A 19,495-nucleotide genomic window follows, 5' to 3' on the forward strand; every position below is an offset into this window, starting at 1 on the left:
TGGATGTGGTGAGAGAGGACATGCAGGTGGCTGGTGTGACAGAGGGGGATGCAGAGGACAGGAAGAAATGGAAACGGATGATCCGCTGTGGCGACCCCTAACGGGAGCAGCCTAGCAGCAGAATAGAAAACATTACTGTGGGATCTGAGGACAGATGTTGAGAACCTCTGCTTCATAGCACAGCACATAGGGACACTATAATGTTTATATAATGGATGTGACGTTTGTGTCGTTATTTGATGGTGTTTTATTTTATCCATTGAGGGGCGATCTTTGTTCATTTTGTTGTAAGCGGTAAAGAAAAGAAGAAGAAATCCCAGAAATGTGGGATTGCTTAGATAGTTGCAATTGCCAAGTATGGAAGCTAAGTAAGTTCATAAAGGAATTTAAACATTACATTGCTGTTTTGGAATTTGATTTTAGAACTTTACAGGCACTTCCCCAGATCAAAAGAGACAAAGACAAGGTTAACCAGCTCTAGACCCTGTCTTTATTATCCCTGCCAGTCGGTGGCCTGGGAGGGGATATTGCGTTTGGTCGTAGGTGGGTGGGTGGGTTTGTGTATCTTTCTGCGGCTAATCTCACAAACTACTGGGCCTATCAGCCTGAAATTCCTTTTGCATAGTTATGAGTGTACGATGAAGAACCTCGCGTCCTCTCGTGGTTGTGGTGATTCAAAACCTTTGAATGTTTGTTCTCGCTACCGGCACTCCCTCTCTTCATTCACTCTCTAGCTTACTCGACCAACGATGCTCTCTGTTAATGCCCGATCAAGGTCAAGTTCAAGTTCAAGTACTTTATTTGTCACATGGACAGTAATACAAAGTAAAACATGCAGTGAAATGAAAAAGGGTACTCCGTCTGTCTGTCATTATGTGAAAAGACATAGACATAGATAAAAGACAAAAGATCAGTGCATTTTTCCCTCTTCTTTTAAGTCAAAATAAACAATAAATAAAAAACAATTAAAAAAAACTAGCTGTCTCAAGTATGTGAAAGGTCGTATATGTTGAGAGTTCTTACAGCCTGTGGATAGAAGCTTCTCTTTAGTCTCTCTGTTTTGGCCCTAAGACTACAGAGGCATCTATCAGACCCCAGTAGCCTGAACAGTCCGCTGTTAGGGTGAGAAGTGTCGCTCATGATCTTCTTGGCTCTCATCCTCACCCTTCTGGTATAAGTGTCCTGCAGGGTGGGGAGGGATGTTCTGGTGGTGACGCACCACTCTCTGCAGGTCAACTCGGTCACGGGCAGAACAGTTTCCATACCAGCCAGTGATGCAGCCTGTTAGGATGCTCTCCACAGCCGACGAATAGAATGTCTTCAGGATGGAGGGTGAGACCTTGAATTTCCTCAGCCTTCGGAGGAAGTAGAGCCTCTGTCTGGACTTCTTTAGAGTGTGAAGAGTCCAGGTGAGGTCCTCAGTGATGTGTATGCTGAGGTATTTAAAGCTGGAGACCCTCTCCACAGCTTCCCTGTTGATCTTTAGTGGGTTGTATCCTTTCCCCTGCTGTCTCCTGAAGTCCACCACCATTTCTTTGGTCTTGCTGATGTTCAGGGTCAGGTTGTTGGACTGGCACCACTGCGCCAGGTCATCTACTTGGTTCAGATAGGCCTGTTCGTTGTTGTTGGAAATCAGGCCTATTACCACTGTGTTGTCTGCAAATTTGATGATGGAGGTGGAACTGTCCGTGGCTTTGCAGTCATGTGTGTAGATGTTGTACAGCAGAGGGCTCAGCACACAACCCTGAGGATTACCTGTGTTGAGGATCAATGTTCCTTACCAACTGGGGCCGGTCAGTGAGAAAGTTGTACATCCAATTGCACAATGGGGTGTTGATTCCTAGCAACCTCATCTTCGTGACCAGATTGAGGGGGACTATAGTATTAAACGCTGATCTGTAGTCAATGAGCAGCATATGTATGTAGTTCCCTCTCCCCCCATCCAGGTGGGTTAAGGTGGTGTGCAAGAGGTTGGAGATGGCATCATCTCTGCACCTGTTGTTTTTATAGGCAAACTGGAGGGGGTCGAATGAACTGGGCAGGAATGAGCGGATGAAATCTTTCACCAACCTCTCAAAGCACTTCATCACTACTGACGTCAGGGCCACTGGTCGGTAGTCATTCAGGCATGATGGACTGTTGTTCTTTGGCACAGGGACAATAATGGACCGTTTGAAGCATGAGAGGACAATGGCTTGGGCCAGGGATGTGTTAAAGATGTATGTAAACACTGGCGCTAGCTGGTTAGCGCAGGATTTTAAGACCCGGCCAGGGATCTCGTCAGGCCCTGCAGCTTTCTTGCCATTTATCCCCCTAAGGACCCTCCTCACATTGCTCTCAGGGACGGTGAATGGGGGTTCCCCGCTGTCTACTGTGGCCATTTGGCTGTTGTTGGTGCTGTTAGCCTCGTAGCATGCGTAAAACATGTTCAGTTTGTCAGCTAGGGAGGGATCCACACTCAGCCGAGCAAGGCTTGTTTTTAAAATCCGTAATGACCCGTAGTCCATTCCACACGCGAGTGGAGTCACCTTCATTAAAGTCGGCTTCCACTTTGTCCTTATAGCACCACTTAGCCTCTTTGACTGTCTTCCGCAGGCCGTAAGATGCTGCTTTATAATCAGTCATGTCAGCAGAAATCAGCCTTGCATTGTAGGCGGTTGTGCGAGCTGTTAACGCCGATCAAACTGCTCTACCGACCCATGGTTTCTGGTTTGGGAAGATCTTAATCTTGACAGTCGGAATGATAGCATTTGTTAGCATAGAGATGTAGCTCACTGCTACTTCCGTAAACTCACTGACGTTAGCCGATGTCGTGCGGAACATCTCCCAGTCAGCGTTCTCAAGAGCATCCTGCAACATGGCTACTGAATGGTCAGCCCAACGCTTCACCTCTTTCGTCACTGGGATTCCCTTAGGATTTTTTGTTTGTATTTTGGTAGGAGGAGGATAGCAGCATGGTCTGACTTGCCAAACGCTGGCAGGGAGATGGCTTTATAGCTCTCCCTAAACTGCGTGTAGCAGTGATCCAGTGTGTTTCTTCCTCTCGTGGGGAAGTGAATATGTTGTTTAAGTTCTGACGTGCCCCGGGTAAGATTTGCTTTGTTAAAGTCGCCGACCACTATGAAAGAAGCCCCCAGATACCGTTGTTGTTGTTGTTTGTTTATCACCTCCTGCAGCTCGGATATGGCAACGTCAGTGTTGGCTTGTGGTGGAACATAGACCACTGTGATGATTACTGATGTAAACTCGCGGGGCAGGTAGAATGAACGGCACATGATGGTTAGATGCTCCAGGTGGGGAGAGCAGGACCGAGACAGAACCGTAACGTTCCTTGGGTCACACCACTTGTTGTTTGTCATAAAGCAGACTCCTCCACCTTTGGATTTGCCGGACTCCTCTGTTCTATCCATACAGACAGTGGAGAAGTGTTCAGCCGGTGTAACTGGGTGGTCCGGTACAGTGGTCCAGTACGGTGGGGGTCAACCAGGATTCAGTGAAACACAAGATGTTACAGTCTCTAATGTCCCATTGGAATTGTATCCTCGCTCTGATGTCATCCAGCTTATTCTCTAATGATTGAACATTTGCGAGTAGGATGCTCGGCAAGGGTGGGCGGTTTGCGTGGCTCCTCAGCCTGTTTCTGACCCCAGCTCGTTTCCCTCGATGTTTATTGGGCCTTCTCCGGATCCCAGTGTAATCTTTCAAAAGTAAACAATCACTCTGGCTGACGCTTCGGAGAATCTCCGCTGGTAACCCTGTTGCGGTCCCAGGAAACTGATTTATAATCTTTAAAAGTGTATCGCGATCATATGCGATCATATTAAAGACAAATTCGGTAAAAAGTTAAAAAGGAAGTAAGTAAAACATAAGATAAGACATAAAATAAGACAGTCTAAGTCAGATCTAAGTCAACCGTGCGCATGCGCAACTCACACCTACGGTGACTCAAGTCGGGCAGTGACAGTGTCAAAACATGTATTCGGGTATGAGTCTTGAAAGTAAACGAGAAGTCGATCGTATTTCGCAAGTCTGCAAATTAGTCACATTCGCTGCGCTGCGCATCCACAGACTGACAGGCAAAACATTTTTATTAGGTAGATTTTTTAGCTTGAGCGCTGCATATTAAGCCCCACCCCCACCCCCACCATATTTCCCATTCAATCGGGTTGGGCACTGCGCAAAAGCCGTATAATGACATGAAAAACACGTTTTTTCTGTCCATGTGTGCGTGTATCTGTCACTGCTAATTTAGCATACTACTGCGCCTGTCAGCCTAATAATGTTTGTGCAGTTATGACTGTATGATCAAGGACCTCTCTCTCGTGGTTGCAGTGATTCAAAACCTTTGAAAAACCTGTTTTGTACCACAATTGAGTGCTAACTGTTAGGGTTTGTGGAAGACCCCAAGCGCACGACACCAGACAGAGATGGGGTTAGCCGAAAACTGGCGTACTTTATTCCTTACGCGTACAAATAGTCAGACATAGGAAGGCAATGAGCGACAAGGAAAAAAACGGAAAGTCCAAGGGGGAAAAAGGCTCGCGGGTAATCCAAACGGGAACACGGCAGGATACTTTCACGGGGAAACTTTGCAAGGGAAAAACATGAACCAAGGGCTGGGATGAGTTCGTAGAGAAAAGGACCGTGAGAGGAGAGTGGCCGCTACTGCGGGTGCGGGGAGGTTACAACACGAACTGACAACGGGCACGTGGGAGGCCACCAAACTTAAGCCCAGCCCTGATGACTAAGCCCGGCCCTGACGAGTCGATTGGCGGGCCACAGCGCGGGGTGAGCGAGCCATAACAGTACCCCCCCCCTCCACGGGAGCCACCAGGCGACTTGCCCGGGAGGGGGGCTCAAGGGTGGAACTCATGAGAGGAAGGGGGTACTTGTTTTTGACGGTTATCTCATTGAGTTGGCGATAGTCAATGCAGGGTCAGAGGCCCCCGTCCTTCTTCTTCACGAAAAAGAATCCAGCTGCCACCTGGGAGGACGAGGGCCGAATGGGCCCCGCTGCCAAGGACTCGGAGATGTACTCGTCCATCGCAGCCTTCTCGGGGATGGTCAGACTGTACAGACGACTGCTGGGAAGGGGTGCCCCAGAGTGGAGGTCGATAGCACAGTCATAAGGCCGATGAGGAGGAAGAGATTGGGCCCGGGTCTTGCTGAAAACCTCACCTAACTCATGGTACGCAGGAGGAACAGAGGAGAGGTCGGGAGGCGGGGTACTAGGGGCACGTCGGGGGGATGGGGCGGGAGCCGCCTGGAGACATTGGGCATGACAGGAGGAGCTCCACTCCATGATGGTATCGGAGGTCCAGGCGATGTGTGGCTCATGCTGCACGAACCAGGGGCGCCCTAGGATCACAGGGACTAACGGGGACTGGATGATGTAGAACCGAAGTCTCTCCACATGGTTACCTTCTATGGTGAGAGAGACAGGGTGGGTGCATTGGGTGACGCTGGCCAGGCAGCGCTCGTCCAGCGCGAAGGCCTCCATGGGCTTCTCCAGCGTCTCTAGCGGGATGTTAGCCTGGGCAGCAAACTCCGAGTCCAGGAAACACTCATCAGCCCCCGAGTCGAGGAGTGCACCCACCGTGAGCCGCTGGTCAGCCCAGGCCAGGGTAACGCTAACTAGATGGTTCTGTGGGGCAGGACGGCGGGAACAGGAAAGGCGGCTCACTAGGATCTCCCAGGGCCCCAGTGAGCCTAGTCTTTTGGCCAAGTGGGGCAACCGCTGATCAGATGTCCCTTCTGGCCACAGTAGAGGCATTGACCCGGCTTGAACTGGGCCTCCCGTTCGGCCTGACTAAGGCGCGTGCGCCCCAGCTGCATAGGTTCCTCCCCCGTCATGGTCTGGGGCGCGGGGGGAGAAACGGCCACAGGGAAAGTGGGGCGAACAGGAGTAGGGATCCTGTTAGGAGTGCTGGACGACTGGGGAATGGACGGGGATCCACGCAGGGCTCGCTCGCGCCTCCTCTCCCGGAGGCGTCCGTCGATGCGGATGGCGAGCTTGATCAGGTCCTCGAGGGAGGTGGGCTCCTCCCGGGTGGCTAGCTGGTCCTTGACAGCCTCGCTGAGACCTCTCCGGAAGGTGACCCGAAGTGACCGGTCGTTCCAGCCGCTCTCAGCTGCGGCCAGCCTGAACTCCACTGAGTAGTCTGTGACACTGCCACTGCCCTGCTGGATACTGCTCAGCCGAGCACCAGGGTCCTGGCCACCGACTGGATGGTGGAAAACCTTCCATAGTTCCGCCTCAAAGGCCTCGTAGGTGAGGCAGAAACTGGCCTTCATGGACCAGGAAGCAGTGGCCCACTGAGCTGCTCGGCCTGTGAGCAGGTTGGTCACATAAGCGACCCGGGCAGCATCAGACGTGAACATGCTGGGTTGGTGCAGGAAGACCAGCTCACACTGCATGATGAATGTGGCACAGGTCTCAAAGTCGCCATCAAACGGTCGTGGGCTGGAGAGGCAGGGCTCCCGGGGAACTGGGTTGAGCCCCACAGGGTTAACCGGGGCAGCGGGCCCAGGGGGCGGGTTACCCACGACTCCAGGGGCAGGCTGGCCCGGCGGCTGGATGGTGAGAGCCACCGTGATGGTTTGCAACTGCCGCAGGATCTCTGCTTGTTGGCTCGCCAATGCCGCCTGCTGCCTCGTTAGGTTACCCACACAGGCCTGGAGGGGCGGGACCCGAGTCTGAAGATCTCTCACTGCGGCGGAGGCCGCCTCTAGCTGCTGGGTGTGGGAGTTAGTCAGTTGGATCTGTTCGATGAGAGCCGCTCGAAGCAGGCTGGCCAGTACGCTCTCTGTGTCGGCTTGGGTCATCATGGTCAGTTCGTACTGTTAGGGTTTGTGGAAGACCCCAAGCGCACGACACCAGACAGAGATTGGGTTAGCCGAAAACTGGCGTACTTTATTCCTTACGCGTACAAATAGTCAGACATAGGAAGGCAATGAGCGACAAGAAAACGGGAAGTCCAAGGGGGAAAAAGGCTCGCGGGTAATCCAAACGGGAACACGGCAGGATACTTCCAAAAAAATGAACCAAGGGCTGGGATGAGTTTGTAGAGAAAAGGACCGTGAGAGGAGAGTGGCCGCTACTGTGGGTGCGGGGAGGTTACAACACGAACTGACAACGGGCACGTGGGAGGCCACCAAACTTAAGCCCAGCCCTGATGACTAAGCCCGGCCCTGACGAGCCGATTGGCTGCCGGCGCGGGGTGGGCGGACCACGGCGCGGGGTGAGCAAGCCATAACACTAACTCAAGAGGCCATCAGAATGAATTATCAGTCAGAGTAGAGCACAACCATGGTGGGGGACAAAGGATTCACCTGTCGAGAGGCTGTTGAGCAGGACATTCAAGTTTGCTAAAAGTACGGTTATCTGTAAATCCTTTACTTAAAATCACTAAGGAACCCTATTGTTCTGTTGGTCATGATTTCCACATTTATTAACTAAAACAAACATTTAACATCAAATTTGACTGTGTACTGGGACAGACTTGGCAATGTGTTGTTGGCAATAGTAGCTCTTGGCAATGTGTCTCTACTATTGGTCGTCTTATTAAGATGGTAGAAGGCTGATCTTGTGAGATGATTGATGTGGCTCTTAAATTTTAGATCACGGTCTATGATTACACCAAGATTTCTAGCTTTGCTTTTGCACTCCAGAGACAGAGAGCGGAGATGAGCTGTAATTCTCTGCCTGTGAGTCTTTGCACCAAAAATAAGTATTTCTGTCTTGTCTTTGTTCAGTTGTAAAAAGTTCTCTGACATCCATAGATTAATATCATCAATACACTGAGTTAGGGAATGTATGGGATCTAGGTCATCAGAAGATAGGGATAAGTACAGTTGTGAATCATCTGCATAATTATGGTAATTTATTTTGTGTTTCTGTATAACATGTGCAAGTGGGAACATATAAAGATTGAATAGTAGTGGTCCAAGAGTCGAACCTTGGGGTACCCCACACATTTTTCCCACTTTGTTAGAGGAGAAGTCTCCAATAGACACAAAGAACTGCCTGTCCTGTAGGCAGGTTCTCAACCAGTTGAGAACCGGGCCAGAAAGGCCAACCCATTTTTCTAATCTCGCTTGCAAAATATAATGATCAACACTGTCGAAGGTTGCACTGAGCTCCAGGAACACAAGAACAGACAATTTACAAGAATCTGTGTTCATATGCAGATCATTCACAATTTGATAAGTGCTGTTTCCGTGCTATGGTGAGATCAAAAACCTGATTGTTAAACCGCTAGAAGGTTGCTTGATATTAAGTCACTTACTGCAACTCATGTCCATGAATATGTGAACAAATACACACATACATGCAAATTCACTTACATTTTCTCTCCGTCTCACTCTCTTATTGCACACATACACAGACACAAATATACAGACACACACCAACACACTCAGTCATTCATTCTTTCAGTTCATCTCTCACTCTTTTTCCACACATACACAAACACGTGTTCTTGTTTTGTTCATTTTTATATCCCATAAATAGTATGGGATCCTCGTAAAGTGTCAATAAGTTTTATGAGTGAAAATCATTGTTACAGTTGTTAGTTGTTATATTTAATGTATTCCAATGGGTGTTCTTCTGAATGGGTGTGCTCCTTCTTCAGAAATCACACCGGTCATTTTTGATCAAGAACATAAGTGTTATTATGTTGTAAATTTCACATTTTTGTAATGTATAATTTAAATTTGTGTTCTTAATTGTTAAATACATAAAAATAATAATAATCATTAAATTTAGAGCTTTACTGGTTGTGCCTATGTTAAGAAACCTAGTAAATTTCACTTATTTTGAATAAAAACGACTGCACAACATCATTAAACAAGGAATAAAAACTAAAATACATATATATTTATAACTAAAACTGTCATAAACACTAATGCTTATGTATGTAAAAAGATTTAAATCAAATTGAACAAAATGAAATGTTTACAAATAGCACTATTAAGACATATATCTGGCCGGTCAATTCTGACCGAAAGCACAAGTGTAACCAGGTTTTGAACACAGCATGAGGGTTAAAAACATTTCAAAACTAAGGGACTTTCTATCAAAATCAGACTGTGAGAAATTAATCCATGCATTTATAACAAGTAGACTGTTAGGGTTTGTGGAAGACCCCAAGCGCACGACACCAGACAGAGATGGGGTTAGCCGAAACTGGCGTACTTTATTCCTTGCGCGTACAACAGTCAAACACAGGAAGGCAATAAGTGACAAGAAAACGGGAAGTCCAAGGGAAAGAAACTCGAGGGTAATCCAAACGGGAACACGGCAGGATACTTCCACGGGGAAACTTTGCAAGGGAAACCATAAACCAAGGGCTGGGGTGAGCTCGGAGAGAAAAGCACTGTAAGGGAAGAGTAGCCACCACTGCGAGGAGATTACAGCACGAACTGACAACGGGCGTTGGGAGACCACCAAACTTAAGCCCAGCCCTGACAGCTAAGCCCGGCCCTGACGAGCTGATTGGCTGCCGACGTGGGGTGGGCGGGCCACAGCACGGGGTGGGGGAGCCGTAACAGTACCCCCCCCCCTCCACGGGAGCCACCAGGCGACTTGCCCGGCTTGTCGGGATGGGAATGATGGAACTCAGTGAGCAGCCCAGGGTCCAGGATGAGCTGGCGGGAGACCCAGCTACGTTCCTCCGGACCGTAGCCCTCCCAGTCCACCAAATACTGGAACCCCCCGTCCTCGGCGCCGGACGTCCAGCAGCCGGCGGACCTTCCACTGGGGGTGCCCATCCACAATCTCAGGGGGAGGCGGAGCTAGGGCCGGAGGCATCAGAGGACTGTGGGAGACAGGCTTAACCCGAGACACATGAAAAACGGGATGAAGCTTCAGACTCACTGCCGCGGGGCTGAGAACCTTCCTGATCTCAAAGGGCCCGACAAACCGGGGGTTCAGCTTCTTCGCGGTGGACTGAAGCGGGAGGTCCTTCGAGGACAGCCACACCCTTTGGCCTGGTTGGTACGTAGGCGCTGGGGACCGACGTCGGTTGGCTCCCCGACTGGCGCGCTCAGCTGCCCGGGGCAGAGCAGCTCTGGCCACCTCCCAGACGTGACGACACCGGTTCAGATGGGCCTGCACGGAGGGAACCGCCACTTCCGACTCCTGCGCAGCAAAGAGAGGCGGCTGGTAGCCCAGGGACACCTCAAAAGGTGAGAGGCCGGTGGCAGAGCTGACCAGGGAGTTGATGGCATACTCGACCCAGGGGAGGAACAGGCTTCAGGACCTGGGCTTCTTGGCGGCCACGCACCGGAGGGCAGACTCCACGCTCTGATTCATCCTCTCTGTCTGTCCGTTAGTCTGTGGGTGATATCCAGAGGAGAGACCAACAGAGGCACCCAACCCCTTACAAAAGGCCCGCTATACCTGGGAGACGAACTGGGGCCCTCGGTCCGAGACGACGTCCAGGGGAAGGCTGTGGAGCGGAACACGTGGCCCGTCAGGAGGTCTGCCGTCTCAGAAGCTGATGGGAGTTTGGGGAGGGCCACCAGGTGCACTCCCTTACTGAAGCGGTCCACCACTGTCAGGATCACAGTGTTACCCTGGGAGGGAGGCAGTCCGGAGACAAAATCCAATGCCACATGGGACCAGGGCTGGCTTGGAGTTGGGAGGGGCTGCAGCAGACCCGCGGGTTTCTGGTGAGAGGCCTTGCTGCGAGCACAGACGGAGCAGGCCCCTACGAAGTCCCTGACATCGTTCCTCATGGTGGGCAACCAGAAACGCCGAGCCAGGAAGGTGAAGGTGCGGTGGACACCCGGGTGGCAAGCAAACCGACTGGCATGGCCCCACTGAAGAACCCGGGGCCGGACTGAGTCCGGGACAAACAGGCGGCGTGGAGGCACGTGGGTCGGGGCAGGATGGGAGAGCAACGCCTGCCTGACCACGGTCTCGATGCCCCAGGTAACCACGCCAACCACCCTGGCCTCAGGAAGGATGAGAGTCGGCTCCTCTGTAGCTGGCTCCCTCCTTGGTTGTTGTCGGGACAGGGAGTCTGCCTTCGTGTTGCGGGACCCGGGGCGATAAGTCAGCGTGAAGTCAAACCGACTGAGGAAGCTGGCCCACCATGCCTGCCGACCATTGAGGCGCTTGGTTGCCCGGATGAACGTCAAGTTCTTATGATCCGTCCAGATGGTGAACGGCTGTTCTGCCCCCTCCAGCCAATGGCGCCACTCCTCCAGAGCAGCCACCACTGCCAGCAGCTCCCGGTTCCCGACATCGTAGTTCTCCTCGGCGGGGAGGAATCGGCGAGAGAAGAAGGCGCATGGATGGACCTTCTGGTCAGATGCTGACCGCTGGGAGAGTACAGCCCCCAACCCGGTGTCCGAAGGGTCGACCTCCACAATGAACTGCCTCTTGGGGTCAGGGTGGAGCAGGGCCGGGGCGCTGGTGAACCTCTCCTTGAGGGACTGGAATGCAGAGCGGGCAGCCGGGGACCAGATGAACGGCTGGGAGGGGGAGGTCAGCCTGGTGAGAGGTTCTGCCAAGCGGCTGTAGTTCCTGATGAACCTCCGATAGAAGTTCACAAACCCGAGGAAGTTCTGTAATTCCTTCCGTGATGTGGGATCGGGCCAGTCCACCACAGCCTGGATCTTGTGGGGCTCAGCCCGGGTCTGTCCCCTCTCAACGACGAAGCCCAGGTAGTCAACGGAAGGGGAATGGAACCGGCACTTCTCTGCCTTGACGAAGAGCCGGTTCCGGAGGAGACGTTGGAGTACCTAGCGGACATGCTGGACATGTTCCTCGAGGGTCCTGGAGAAGATGAGGATGTCATTGAGGTAGACCATCACAAACTCGTCGAGCATGTCGCGGAGAATGTCATTCATGAGAGCCTGGAATACCGCCGGGGCATTGGTGAGGCCGAACGGCATGACCAGGTACTCATAATGACCCCGGGGCATCTTAAAGGCTGTCTTCCCCTCGTCTCCCTTCCGGATCCGGACCAGATGATAGGCACACCGTAGGTCCAGCTTAGTGAAGACTGTAGCCTGGGTGAGGGGCTCAAGGGTGGAACTCATGAGAGGAAGGGGGTACTTGTTCTTGATGGTTATCTCATTGAGTTGGCGATAGTCAATGCAAGGTCGGAGGCCCCCGTCCTTCTTCTTCACGAAAAAGAATCCAGCTGCCACCTGGGAGGACGAGGGCCGAATGAGCCCCGCTGCCAAGAACTCGGAGATGTACTCGTCCATCGCAGCCTTCTCGGGGATGGTCAGACTGTACAGACGACTGCTGGGAAGGGGTGCCCCAGAGTGGAGGTCGATAGCACAGTCATAAGGCCAATGAGGAGGAAGAGATTGGGCCCGGGTCTTGCTGAAAACCCCACCTAGCTCATGGTACTCAGGGGGAACAGAGGAGAGGTTGGGAGGCGGGGTACTAGGGGCACGTCGGGGGGACGGGCGGGAGCAGCCTGGAGACATTGGGCATGACAGGAGGAGCTCCACTCCATGATGGTACCGGAGGCCTAGGCGATGTGTGCCTCATGCTGCATGAACCAGGGGCGCCCTAGGATCACAGGGACTAACGGGGACTGGATGATGTAGAACCGAAGTCTCTCCACATGGTTCCCTGCTATGGTGAGGGAGACAGGGTGGGTGTGTTGGGTGACACTGGCCAGGCAGCGCTCGTCCAGCGCGAAGGCCTCCATGGGGCTTCTCCAGCGTCTCTAGCGGGATGTTAGCCTGGGCAGCAAACTCTGAGTCCAGGAAACACTCATCAGCCCCCGAGTCGAGGAGTGCACCCACCGTGAGCCGCTGGTCAGCCCAGGCCAGGGTAATGCTAACCAGATGGTTCTGTGGGGCAGGACGGCGGGAACAGGAAAGGCGGCTCACTAGGATCTCCCAGGGCCCCAGTGAGCCTAGTCTGTTGGCCGAGTGGGGCAACCGCTGATCAGATGTCCCTTCTGGCCACAGTAGAGGCATTGACCCGGCTTGAACTGGGCCTCCCGTTCGGCCGGACTAAGGCGCGTGCGCCCCAGCTGCATAGGTTCCTCCCCCGTCATGTTCTGGGGTGCGGGGGGAGAAACGGCCACAGGGAAAGTGGGGCGAGCAGGAGTAGGGGTCCTGTCAAGAGTGCTGGACGACTGGGGAATGGACGGGGATCCACGCAGGGCTCGCTCGCGCCTCCTCTCCCGGAGGCGTCCATCGATGCGGATGGCGAGCTTGATCAGGTCATCGAGGGAGGTGGGCTCCTCCCAGGTGGCTAGCTGGTCCTTGACAGCCTCGCTGAGACCTCTCCGGAAGGTGACCCGAAGTGACTAGTCGTTCCAGCCGCTCTCAGCTGCGGCCAGCCTGAACTCCACTGAGTAGTCTGTGACACTGCCACTGCCCTGCAGGATACTGCTCAGCCAAGCACCAGGGTCCTGGCCACGGACTGGATGGTGGAAAACCTTCCGTAGTTCCGCCTCAAAGTCCTCGTAGGTGAGGCAGAAACTGGCCTTCATGGACCAGGAAGCAGTGGCCCACTGAGCTACTCGGCCTGTGAGCAGGTTGGTCACGTAAGCGACACGGGCAGCATCAGACGTGAACATGCTGGGTTGGTGCAGGAAGACCAGCTCACACTGCATGTAGAATGTGGCACAGGTCTCAAAGTCGCCATCAAATGGTCGTGGGATGGAGAGGCAGGGCTCCCGGGGAACTGGGTTGAGCCCCACAGGGTTAACCAGGGCAGCGGGCCCAGAGGGTGGGTTACCCACGACTCCAGGGCAGGCTGGCCCGGCGGCTGGATGGTGACGGCCGCCGTGATGGTCTGCAACTGTCGCAGGATCTCTGCTTGTTGGAACGCTGCCTGCTGGCTCGTTAGGTTACCCACACAGGCCTGGAGGGGCTCGACCCGAGTCTGAAGGTCTCTCACCGCGGCGGAGGCCGCCTCTAGCTGCTGGGTGTGGGAGTTAGTCAGTTGGATCTGTCTGATGAGAGCCGCTTGAACCGGACTGGTCGGTACGCTCTCTGTGTCGGCTGGGGTCGTCATGGTCAGTTCGTACTGTTAGGGTTTGTGGAAGACCCCAAGCGCACGACACCAGACAGAGGTGGGGTTAGCCGAAACTGGCGTACTTTATTCCTTGTACGTACAACAGTCAAACACAGGAAGGCAATGAGCGACAAGAAAACGGGAAGTCCAAGGTAAAAAACTCACGGGTAATCCAAACGGAAACACGGCAGCATACTTCCACGGGGAAACTTTGCAAGGGAAACCACAAACCAAGGGCTGGGGTGAGCTCGGAGAGAAAAGCACCGTAAGGGAAGAGTAGCCACTACTGCGTGGAGATTACAGCACGAACTGACAACAGGCGTTGGGAGACCACCAAACTTAAGCCCAGCCCTGACGGCTAAGCCCGGCCCTGACAAGCTGATTGGCTGCCAGCGCGGGGTGGGCGGGCCACGGCGTGGGGTGGGCGAGCCGTAACATAGACAAGACTACTGCAATGGACTATTCATCGGCCTCCCAAAAATCAGTTGTTCGCCAACTGCAGTTAATTCAAAATGCAGCAGCACTTGTTCACACCGCAGCTAAAAGGTAAGAACACATTACACCTGTTCTTAGATCTCTGCATTGGCTCCCCATCAAAACTAGAATAGACTTTAAAATTTTGTTAATTGTATACAAAACACTAAATGGCATTAGAAATGTTAATTACTTATAAACCAGCAAGAACTCTCAGGTCCAATGGCAGTGGTCTTTTAACCATCCCTCGTGCTAGGTCTAGAGTAGGGGACATTGCATTTTGTATTTATGCCCCAAGTAGATGGAACGCCCTGCTTGAGGACCTGAGAGAGGCCCCCACACTGGACATATTTAAAGGCGATTAAAACCTAACTTCTTAAAACAGCCTATGGCTAAGTTCTAAGTGTGTGTGTGTGTGTTTTGTATATTTTGCTATTTTTATATATTCTGCTCCAGTTGTTACTTTTAATTATTCAGTTTTCACGGCACTTTTATTTGTTTTATTAACTCAGTTTTAAACTTGTCTGTACTTAAATAAAATTTGTCTGTACTTTTTTTTTTACTGACTGTTGTTTTTTTTGTGAGGGGGGAGATTTTATTGTTTTATTGTGTGACGCACTTTGTGTTACATTTGTTTGTATGAAAAGTGCTACACAAATAAAGTCTTATTGATTGATTGAACCATCCATCCATTATCCAAACCATTTATCCTGCTCCTAGGGTCGCGCGGATGCTGGCGCCTATCCCAGCAGTCATTGGGCGGCAGGGACACACACACACACACACACACACACACACACACACACACACACACGCACGCGCGCGCGCGCGCGCCTAGGCATGATTTAGTACAGCTGATTCACCTGACCTACGTGTCTTTGGACTGTGGGAGGAAACCCATGCAGACACGGGGAAAACATGCAAATTCCACACAGAGGACGACCACCAAGGTTGGACTCGAACCCAGGGCCTTCCTACTGTGAGGCGACCACGCTAACTACTGCGCCACTGTACCAAGATGTTGTACCGGAAAAATTATCGAAAAATGGTACGAACCAGGTCACAGAAATCCAGGAGGGTTGAATCGGTTCATCTGGATACAGCGTTTGTTGACAAGATGCGTGTCGTCACTCATCTGGGGGGCCTCTTCGGTCTGGGCTGGCTGCAGGGGTCCCCGACCTTGTGGGCAGTGCAGTGGTGTAGCGACCGGAGCTAGCGACCCGTTTCATGTGCAAACATGGGTGCGGCCGTGTGTGCTGTTCACGGGGGACTTGGGATTTGGTTGTAGTCGCAGCACTACATGCATGCGTCGTCGTTCATGTTTGCCTACACAAGTGTGTCGAATGACAACAAACCAGATTTGTAGTCATCACCACCACCACCTGATGGCAGAAGCGCCGCTGGGCCAGGCACTTCACACTGATTGCCTCAAGATGGCGCTAGTCTGCCGCACTGCTGCTCCCAGTGTGTATAAATTAGGCAGCAACGTCCCCTATGGACAGATAGTGTCACTGGTATCTACCTGCTTTTCGTTGTGTGTAGGTAAAATACCTGAGACTGCAATACAAATCCTATATCAGTGAACTTGGATTACTTGAATAACAAACATAAAAGGGTAGTATATTCTATATCAGAAAGCCCCAGTAGAGGATGCACTTTCTCTGTTAGCTCAGGAAGTTCAACCTGCCCCAGGAACTGCTGATTCAGCTCTACACTGCAATAATCCAGTCTGTCCTCTGCACATCCATCCCTGTGTGGTTTGGATAGGCCACCAAACAGGACAGGGACAAACTACAACGGCCAGTTAGGTCTGCAGAGAAAATCACTGGTGCCAACCTGCCCTCCATTCAGGACTTATACACCTCCAGACTCAGGAAACGGGCAGGCAACATCACTACAGACCCATCACACCCTGGTCACAAGCTTTTCCAACTCCTCCCCTCTGGTAGGCACTACAGAGCACTGTACCCCAAAACAACCAGATATAAAAACAGTTTCTTTCTGCAGGCTGTCATTCAAATGAACGCTTAACACTGTCAAATGAATCCAACCATACTGTATATACTGTACTGTACACTGTAAGTATACTGGTACGCTCTGTCGTGTCCATCTACCTCAGGTAGGTATGCAGGTAACCTGCTAACATCTATTTCAGCATCTCTGATATATTCTCTGCACCACTGCACTTTGTCGCCTCTTATTTTTCCTGTATAAGTCAATCCTTGTGTATATATCTGAAGATTGTTGTATTATAGTGTTGTTATTGTATGTATAGTTCACTGAGAGCCACGAAACCAGAGTCAAATTCCATGTAGTGCAAACCTACATGGCCAAATGTTTCATATATGATATGTCATGTCATACAATGCATATCTTCAGGGAAGTCATCTATTGCATAAATAATCAGAAGTGAGTTTATTAAAGCAGTACTGCCAATCTTGAGGTGTTAACAGGCAAAGTCTAGGAGCTATAACTGAGTCAGTCCTATCATATATTTATTTCTTCTGCGTAGACTTTGGACCAGTTCATAGAATCTTGTCTAATGAGCTAAAGCTGAGATAACCCACCCGTGCTCAAGTGGGTTATCTCTCGACTCTCTGTGTGGAGTTTGCATGTTCTCCCCATGCTCACATGGGTTTCCTCCAAAATCAGAAAGAACCCCAATAACAAAAACAAAACATGCAGAACAGTCTCCTGTCCTGTCCCTGACCACGACATGGATGTCCACCTGGAATTGGTCCCCCGGCGCTGAAGGAAAAGGCTGCCCACTGCTCCTGGCTGGCCTTGGAGGATGGACAGCAGGATGGGAAAAATGCAGAAGGAACATTTCTTCAGCCATCACTCCCTGCATGCATGTGTGTGTTCTAGTGTGTAGCTTTAAGATGAGCGAAGTCGCTTCTCAGTAAAGCTGATAACATCTGAAACACTGGCAATGGCAACCAATAATGAGGGTGTAATTGTGTTTTATCATGATGTAATTTCTTGCTTCTCTGATACGATGTCCTTTAAGTGGCCTATATTACTTCAAATCATTTGCATATCTATAAATCTGCAACCCACTCTCTTGCTAATCTTTTTATTACAGCAGAGCACACATTTTGAAGACATGTAAATAATAACAGTTCTTGGAGGACTGTGCAACGATTGCTTCTCTGCGATCTTGTCTGCGCATGTCCTCTTTGTCCTGACAGTCATCACCCCCGAAACAGGGCTTGTGAGTGAACACTTTCCCCTCAAAACTCTTTACGGATATGAGGTTTCATCTGTTCTCAGTATACGTAAATGACTCCACGTGATGCAGCTACATCTTTTATCCCCTGTGTTTTTGTTACTGGTTGTCATCTGACGAATGTCGACTGAATCAAGGCTATACCTGTGAGGAGAACAATCCTTACCACGAGCTGCTTTGCTCTTTTATAATACACCCACTCTGTCCAGCATATTTATTTGGGGGGGGGGGTATTGATGTTTCATCTTATGCGGAGGTGATATTCTCCATCTTTTTCTCCTTTAAGATATATCTTGGACTCAGTATCTTCAATCAGAGAGAGACACAGCAGTGGGGAAGACAGTTGATATACAAGACATTTAAAATATTACCATGGTTTCACTTTGTATTTTTCACGAAGTAGCTGTCATGCAGGGGTAGTTATGCATAGGGACACAGAAGCTCTCAAATTTATCAGAATCAGAAAGGCTTTTATTGCCACCTGAATTACATGTAGGGATTTTTATTGCCATGTGCAGTGCACTAGGAATGTTACTTGGCGTTGGTACAATGAAGAATGTAAGGAAAATACTGTCGTAAATTAAACAAGTACGTGATAAGAGTACACAAAGGAAAGCCCCGCACCGTGTAAGCAAACATGCTCCTGCCGTGACCCGGATTCGAACCGGGGTTGCTGCGGCCACAACGCAGAGTACTAACCACTATACGATCACGGCGAGCCACCAGGCGGTGGGCGGAAGGACACGGTTTTGCCTATACGTTTCGTTTTCCACGCAACGCTTGACGTGAGTGGAGAGGGGCAGGTCTAATCATGTTTTTTTAATCTCTTGACCGGTTGAATCTATCTTTTGAAAAACTGAAACGAGAAGTAAAAACGGTTAATTTTAGTGCTCACAGCTCCAATTAAGCAATATTCCCTATAAAATGCATGTCTCCTGTCATCCGTGTGCCTTTTGAGCCATACAACTGCCTTTTTTTCTGTCTGACCGCCCCTAAAACAGAACAGAACAGATAGTTCAGCCCACCCCTTTTTTTTTTAATTGACACTGGGCTGGCCCAATCGCATCTTTGAACCCCTCCCCTTTTGGGCTCAGCGTCTTCGTTGAACAGCGCGTTTGCAAACGAGACTAGATCAAAACCTACTGTATGGCTGGCCCGTGTTCGAAATTGTGGCCAATTCGTTACAGGGAGAGTCAGCTGTAGTGTCTATAATGTGAATTCCTGGATATCAAATGTCCATCTGCAATTTTCTGTAGTGGTCAAGTCCATTTTATTTGTCTAGCCCAATATCACAAATTACAAATTCGCCTCAAGGGGCTTTACAGCAACACAACATCCGGTCCTTAGACCCTCGCATAAAGTGTACTGAAGTACTGTATCACATGACATGGTTACGCTACATTCAAGTAAAAAAAAAAAGTTACAAAGGCAGTTGCAAGAATAATACTTTCCACTCATATCTTTGGATGCTTGATTTGAAAGAGAACTAAGTTAACCCCACCCCCCTTTCAGGTGTCTCGTTTTTCTAAGACTCTCTGTATTGAGTGTTTTGTCACAGGGATTGTTATTTGGGGTGCTTTGACTGTGCTCTCCCTCGTGCGTCTCTGCTCTATGCCGGGCTGCTACAGTGCGTAACCAGACGTGGAAAGAGCAGCAACATTTTCCCTTCTTCGCGTATCAGTAGTATCAGCACGAGCGGAAACACTTCCTGTTCGTTAGCGCGCTATAAATGTGAGCTGGAACCGCTGCACGTGTTCATCCAATCGTGCAACTTTAGTGACGTAATGGTCATC

The 19,495-nt window shown here is 50.7% G+C and overlaps 1 non-coding gene across 1 annotated transcript; it reads right to left on the bottom strand.

The window, feature by feature from the left end:
- Window positions 1-18,346: 18,346 nt before the first annotated feature.
- On the bottom strand, window positions 18,347-18,418 carry trnah-gug (transfer RNA histidin (anticodon GUG)). The gene has a single exon. It is a non-coding gene; the product is annotated as a tRNA-His (tRNA).
- Between the last annotated feature and the right edge of the window lie 1,077 nt (window positions 18,419-19,495).

Source organism: Lampris incognitus, chromosome 19, assembly GCF_029633865.1.
Source record: "Lampris incognitus isolate fLamInc1 chromosome 19, fLamInc1.hap2, whole genome shotgun sequence".
Taxonomy (NCBI): Eukaryota; Metazoa; Chordata; class Actinopteri; order Lampriformes; family Lampridae; genus Lampris; species Lampris incognitus.